This window comes from Trachinotus anak, unplaced genomic scaffold (assembly GCF_046630095.1).
Source record: "Trachinotus anak isolate AG129_WGS33_773 ecotype Australia unplaced genomic scaffold, CSIRO_AGI_Tana_v1 ptg000011l, whole genome shotgun sequence".
Taxonomy (NCBI): domain Eukaryota; kingdom Metazoa; phylum Chordata; class Actinopteri; order Carangiformes; family Carangidae; genus Trachinotus; species Trachinotus anak.
In genome coordinates, this window is record NW_027273862.1 from 3,347,684 (window position 1) to 3,355,254 (window position 7,571).

The 7,571-nt window shown below is 41.5% G+C and overlaps 1 long non-coding RNA gene across 1 annotated transcript; it reads right to left on the reverse strand.

Annotated features, from left to right (window-relative positions):
- Positions 1-2,393: 2,393 nt before the first annotated feature.
- LOC139627505 (uncharacterized) lies at positions 2,394-5,530 on the reverse strand. The gene is made up of 2 exons (XR_011692581.1): positions 5,332-5,530; positions 2,394-5,249 (listed from the first exon to the last, which is right to left on the reverse strand). It is a non-coding gene; the product is annotated as an uncharacterized lncRNA (long non-coding RNA).
- Between the last annotated feature and the right edge of the window lie 2,041 nt (positions 5,531-7,571).

Here is a 7,571-nt window from a genome sequence, read left to right on the forward strand (position 1 = left end):
TGCTGAGTTGTTGAGATATTTCAGCCTGAACCTAATTGGTAGACCAACGTGACTGACAGTACTACCCCTAGAGCCACACCTGAAGCTGACAAACATCTCTCACTGGTTCCTCTGGATAATCCACAAACCTTGTTGTTTTCATAGAAACTTAATTAAAAAGAAGTTCCAGTGATGACAAAACTAAATTTAAAGGTCCAATATTTTACACTTTTCCAGTGTTTTATTTAAAGTGTTGATATCCATAAGAAGAAACATTAGTGGTTTTAAAAAACAACTTTTCAGTGTAGTTTTACATCTCCTCTCTCAGGCTTCTCTCTGGAGCTCTAGTAACAACAGGTCAGTCAGCTGACTGTTTTCTGAATGAGCTAATAAAATACAACAGATTACAGGCAAACACTCCTGCAAGTTTGGATGGTGGGTCCAGGTGGGCGGGGCTTGGGGCATGGCTGAGAGCAGTGACTGCTTTGTTGTGACATCACAAAGTTCCAGAAGTCCTGACGGCTGGTTTTAAGGCTCAGTGTCTGAATACAGGCTGTGTGCATTTCTCTGTGGACTGAGGCTTTGATACTTTCACAGTATTAATATAGAACCTAGACCTGCTTTAAAATAAAAAAAAACACATGGAAATTTACGTTTATACAATATGGGAAAATCATGAAGTCATTTAAATTTAAATCCCTGCCTGTTTGTATATACCACTTAGGTTGTCCAACAGGTGTATGAGTGTAAACATATCCTTGAACAGGTGGTTCAGCTTCATTACGTTCAGACTTTTTCAGTACTTAGCTGTTGCTGCTAGTGATTAACATTCTGTGTGCACATGTGCACGCTTGTGTGCGCTGTGGGGCTGAAAGTGAGTTAATTTTCTATCCAGAGGAAAGAGATGGCTGCAAATAATTACGGTACTCCACAGGGTGTACCTGGTGATAACTGTAGCAGATAGATTTAACAAGCAATGATCCTGGCCAGACTCAGACTTCACACACACACACATTCACAGCAGGAACGCATTAAAATCATGTAAACACAGAGCGAAGCAGGCCAGCACACTCAAATACCATGTACACACACGACATGAACCATTAAAGTTGTTTGTTTACGAAGTCCACAGTGGTATGTCTGACTTAAGGAAAAATTTGTAATGGCTGACAGCACATCTAAAAGTAGGTCAAGTGGTTGGAAAGTTTGTAAACTTTGTGCATCCATCCTCCAAATCAATAATCTGACATGGGACCAGCAAAACAGCCACTTATCAAGATGTTGGTAGGTCCCTATTTGCAGTTTTGCAATTTTTCTAGGTCAACAATTCCCATGATAAGACCAAAACCAGCAATAAAGTTGAGTCTTGTATTAACTGTGTATTTAGCACTTGATATATGTAACTTATTCCTTCATGCCATACAACTCTATTGTTGTCCAAAAACTGGAAGCACATAAATAAGACAGCTTATTTTGAGTCAGTGCTATATTTGCCTTTCTGCTGCAGTGAATTCTTTCCATGGCTGAAAATTGTCTGCCACAAAAGTACTACAGTTCCAGGATGAATGGGCATGAGGCTGAGTACCAGAGACGGGGTAGGGAAATATTGAGAGATGGCTTAATGGATTGAAAAAATGTACCTGTATCTTTAAAGTTAGGATTCATCTAATGGGGACCACTGTTATGTGTGCTAAGTTTCAGCTATTCACCCAATGGTTGGTGAGGTTTTACACTGCAGACTAATGCATCAGACAGTGCCACTCCTCAAGACATTTCTCTGTCATGTCTTTTTCTCATTTCAGTCCTAAATAACTTCTCTCTCTATTCAAAGCTTGCAGCCCTCAGTGCGGCTCCTCCATTAACTCATCCTGAGGACTCAGATGAAGACAAAGTAATTATCGTTCGGTGTCAATTTTGGCCAATTACAGCCGCGATGGGATGTCAGTGGGTGTCACTTCATTTTCAGTCTTGGAAGCAACTTAATCTAAGGCACAAAAACATCTCATTAAAGTCTGCCATCAGTCTCTGTTCTGTCATTTTGGTGATGGGATAAAATCAATCACAAAAAAAAAATAAAAATAAAAAAAACACTGCGAACAATGAATTTCCTCTCAGTGTGATGACACCATTGCCTGCTTGGTTTCCTATAGGCTGTGCACGCTGCTCGCTAACTTCCTCCCTGCTCATGTGGCTTCCTGGCAGCCGGCCAGACCCCGCTCTGCCTGCTCTGCTCTCCTGCCTGTCCCATGTGAGACAGGAAGCAAGGCCCTATGGACAGTGACCTCACTGCAGGAAGAGAGTAGTGTGTGTGTACATGTGTGTGCAGAATTGTAATTCTCTATTTCCTTCTGATAGGATTCACAAAGTTGTGCTGTATATGTTGTGCTGCGCCAGTTTCAGCATAAAAAGCACTATTTTGAATATTTTCAGAGCAATTTTTAATGTGTACATGTCCAGCATGGCTTGTTAACACACTCAACTAGAGGTGAACACACAACAACACAAATGTATAAAATCTTACATTTTCTACAGAAAAAAACCCACTAACAACCAATCAAAAAAAAAACTAATTGGAATGTTATTAACAAAACAAATCTCATATCAAGTTTGGAAATTAAAAATTAACAAAATAAAATCAAAATAAGACAAATTATCAAGAACAAACAATAACCTCATATGTTTTGATCGTCTGCTGATTTCTTGTCTTTTTTTTTTTTTTTTTTTTTTTAATTTTTTCCTCCATCTCATCCGAATCAAGGATGAGGAAGTTTTTTTTTTTTTCATAAAGTCACTTAACCATTACTCAGGTAGTAATGATGAGAGAAGTTCAAAAAGGGCCTAGTGTGAGATGCCAAGTATCGATGGTCAGTATGGAAGTGACTGAATCCCAACAAAATCTACTCTCTACTGTAGCTGCAGTTAGTGGATGAAGACAGTTTTCTTGAGTCGGCTGTTCAGCAGTTTCAGTGTCTGTGTGAAGCACGTCCAGAGCTCGATCCGCTGCGCTCGTTCATGGGGAAAAAAGCCACGACACGAATGCCGAGAGTCATTTGTCAGCCACAGCTTCTGTTTCATCCCCATGGTGAGAGGATGACTTGTCTGACTTATGATTTGAAACGAGTGGTTTCAGAGTGGGTGGGGCTCGATGAGCGAGGTGAGAAGCTCTCTGGGGCAATGAGAGAAGTATCTGGACAAGCCACAATCTTTCAGGGTCCAGCCATTATGAGCCACAAAGCAGACCACAGTGAAGCAGAAAAGTCTTACTGTTTGCCGTCTTTTTTTTTATTTCATCTTTTCAGTCTGTTTTTTTTTTTTTTTAATTGATGTGGTTTATCCTGGCACAATTCAGACTTCGCACAGGGCTGACGCAGTGGCCTTTTTGAAGCTTGTGGCTATTAGGCAGTGCAGGGATACACTGAAACACAAAGAGAGTGAAGAGCACAGACACAGCTGAAAGAATACCTGCCTTCTGAATGATTGTGGAGATTTTAACAGAGATGTTCATTAAGATATAACAGAAAGAGAAAGGTACAAAGCCGGCGCTCAGAGCCAAAACAGCGTGGCTGAATCAGGAAAGCTTAACGTGCAGTGTTTACAGAAACACATCCTCAGAGAGATGAAAGCTCCGACAAGCTCAGCGATGTCCTAAACTCACCTAAACTTTGCATCAAGGGCCCACACTTCAAAACACACAAGGCGTTAACTTAAAAGAACTTTAGCCTTTGCAACTTTATATTCAAATGGGACAGGTCTTTGTTCAACAAACTGAAAACCTGACAGGTACAGTGTTTGTAAGCGAAGACTTCCACAGTGTTAAATGTTGCTGAACAAAGAGGTGGATCTAAAAACAGGCTCTGCTCTGTGAGTCTGGACCTTGGCCTGGACTAGTTTCCTAAGGGAGGGAGGGAGGGAGAGGGGAGGAAGGTGAGGTTGGGTAAGACAATACTGTGTTTGTGTGTGTGTATGTGTGTGTGTGTGTGTGTATTAGGGAGAGAGAAAATAGGGGGAGGAGAAAGAGTGAAAAGAGAGAGAGAGAAGGCCATTGTTGTTATTATGATCCCCCTGGGCTCAGAGGGCTGGGCTGAGCATGCAGAGGGGTGGGGATAAAGACAGTGTGGGAAATTTACAGAGAAAACAGGCCTCGCTCGTAGAGAGTAGAGCTGATTAAGCGAACACCTCAAGAGACACACACACACACACACACACATACACACACACATTTATCAATCAGCCCTGACAGATTTCTCTCCTAACCCTTCACTGGTTCCCTTCTGCTCGGTGTCCTGAGACAATGAACTGAGCTAAATTCAATCCCAGTCAGTGACCGTACAGAGAATCTCTCAGAACTGCTTTGTCACCAAAAACTGTGAATTCAAGTAAAGCCAACTCAGGTCTCCAACTCTACAGTTTCTTTCAACTTTGAAGTGGTTACTTTAAGCTTTGAAGTGGTTAACTCCCTGTGGGCTCTCTGTTTGGAGGGTATGGAGGAGAAAAAGGAGGCTCCGTACACAACATCGTCTATGAGTCTGCATTTTCTGAGCCTGCCCAGACGCTTGGCTGTCTAAGAACTCATTGATGTGTCTGTAGGACCAGTGGAAGAGCAGGACAAGAGGAGAGGAGGGTGGGGGGTGCGTTTAACACTGATTAACTGCATCCCCCAACCCCCTCTCCTGCCCCCCTACCCACCCACCAGCCCTGAAGATGAGGAGGTGAGCGATGGACACAGGACACCGTTCCATGGCAACCACTATCGACTGGCCACGGATCAATCTCCAGACCCCTGGTGACGGCTGATTATGCTCTTCCTTTTTCTTCCTTTCACTACAAGTGTCCTGATAACTTACACCCTGTGTGCTGGGGGGGGGCTCACCTCAGCCTGTTTTCACCTCGCTGGGTTGTGTGTCTGCCTGCTCTGTCAACATACAAGCTGCAGACCGACCGGCACAAAGGAGGGAGAGATGAAGAAGAACTGGTGGGATCTTTATGTGGGCTTTAACCTGGAGTCATTTTTGTGCACAAGCCTGAAAATAATATTTTTATATAATATTATTATCTATTTTAAATGTTACATTAAACAAACCCAAAAACCTAAAAATCCATTCTTTGCCAATTTCTTTTCCAGCTGCTGCAGTGATATGAGGAACCTTAAATAATTTGCACAGACAGAATCAAGAGACTCAGAAGTCTCAAATAATGTACAATTAGTCAAAGGTTTTTAAAGACTGAGCCCAGAACAAATCAAAACACACCAGAAGTAGCGCTACCAGGGCCTAAGCATCCCATGCGTGGGACTGTGTATTTTAAAAGGTTAAAACATGTAATGTTGGAGATATGCCACCACAAGCAAAGCACTTACAGCGAGCATTCCTACAAAAGGTCTGTCACCTACTGTAAGCTTAAGTTTCCTCTTTGGCCAGCACTGTTGTTGAGCTAGCAGGAGAATTTGGGTCACATGGGCTGCTGCCAGTGGGAGCCATCAAAGCCCCCCCCTCTCTTTCTCTTTCTCTTCCCACCCCTCCTTATTCCTGAGATCCAAACTTTGCAAGCTCAGGCAGTGAGGAGGTCAGCCTCCCTCCCTCCCCCTTCCGCCTTTCCTTGTCTCAGCTGCAGGAAATTGGGTCTCTCCTCACCCTCCCCGTCCAAATCTGTGTAACCTGAGCTGGGCGAGCTGAGCCCCCTCTGGTCAGAGTGGCAGCTTACTTAATGCAACCTCAGATAAGCCTTTCCTCCGATTCATATTTCAAGTCACACTCCCAAGTCTTTCACCCCTCCACTCTCGCTCGCCTGGTTTTCAAACTCAAAATCTTATTTTTATTAAAAAAACTAACTAATGAGAATTTTCTTTTGTTTTCAATTGCTGCTACCATTTTATAACAGGGCTGCTCATTCCACAAGTAAGTGGGTAAAGCCACCTAACCCAAAAATAGTTGACACTGTATTCACAAAATGATCTTGTCTTTGATGAATGTTGTTTTTCTTCTTCTAAGAAAAAAAAACTATATATGATATAATTGATTCAAAGTATTGAAAATTGAAATCAAAGTTTAAGCCCCTTTACTACTACTAAAAAATGTCATAACCATTTAGCCAAACATGCTGTTTTTTGAATGTATGTTTCCATGGCAACCTTTGGTTTCCATTCATTTTTTTACAGTAAAAAAATTAGCACATCCTTCAAACTTAATAGACTAATCCTTCAAAGTGAACAGCAAGTCTGTCAAAGTTTCATTATTGTTGTGGTTAATTAGTGCGCTACTTTATTTTCATTCTCTATATAAATGTATGGAAACCAAAGGCTAAACATACATACAGCAATGTAAAACTCTACGGCATGCATTTGAAAATGGTTGGAAATGACTTGCAGTAAAGTAGCTTGATGTTGAAAAACACTGGCATGGCCCTTTAATCCTTAGCCAGTTATAATGAGGAGTTAAGATGGACATTTTTCTGTGCACGCACCCCCCTCCACCCTATCTCTGGTGTTGTGAGATGAAACGGGAGTGGAGAGTGTTTTGATTCTGGGAGTTCAAGGTTTAGTTTAGGGGTTACAGAGGTTAACAGCATTTGCACACACCTGCTGTTTTTTAATGAAGAGGATTAGTCTGCGTTCACATGACACGAGCCCACCCTGGTGCTCACAGCTTCGCTATTTTTATAACGAAACTGTCATTTTACAAAAAGCACAAGCAGCAAAAAGTCCGTTATGAACTGCATTGCAATATAGCCGCTTCTGACTGCTGTGTTGTTACATCCTGCTCTGAAGTTAAAGGCCACGGCTTTGCTTTGTTTCTCCCTCCCCCCTGCAATGAATGCTGCCTCTCCTGTGTTATTTCACTGTGAACTGACTTTTTGAATTAACCATTAGTCTGTCTCTTCTATGCACAAATAAAAGCTCTTAGTGTTGACAGAAAAGAGGCGCTCTGAGAATTAGCCACATAAATGAAAGTCAAAGGAAGAGGTCCCCTTTAAAGTCTGTTTACCTTTTCAGCCAAAAAGGTTTTTAAAAGGTTTCCAAGTAAGGGAAAGAGAGAAGGTGGACCTGTTGTCCACCTGTGTGGGCACAAGATAAAGAAGGAAAACAAGGCGGAGGTGGCCTGAATTTAAAGGATGTGTAACAGCTGTGGTTTTTATTTTTGTAGTTTTAGCCATCATCTCTATTTGTTATCATATTCTACTCATTAAAGATGTCCGTGAACAAAGGCTGATGGGTAAGAAACACAATCAGGTGGACAATCTGCTAAACTTTAAAGAAATAATTCAACATTTTTAGAAATATGCTTATTTAGTTTTTCACTGAGATTTAGAAGAGAAGATTGATACTATGGCTGCACAACTAATCAAAATTAAAAAATAGCAAGTGCAATATCCAGATCACAGGAACTGGAATTTTTTTGATGAAGGTAAAATGTGTCACAATATTGTTGTTAGCACCATGAGTGTTGTAGTGCCTCAGAGATGCCCCAGGTCCCGACGTAAAGGGAAAAAGCTTATTTGATACAAGTTGAAACAAAGTCAATCGTCATCATTTTACATTTTCTTTCAGTGAAAATGAAATGCAAATGATCATTTCAATTAAAATCGTGACTCATATC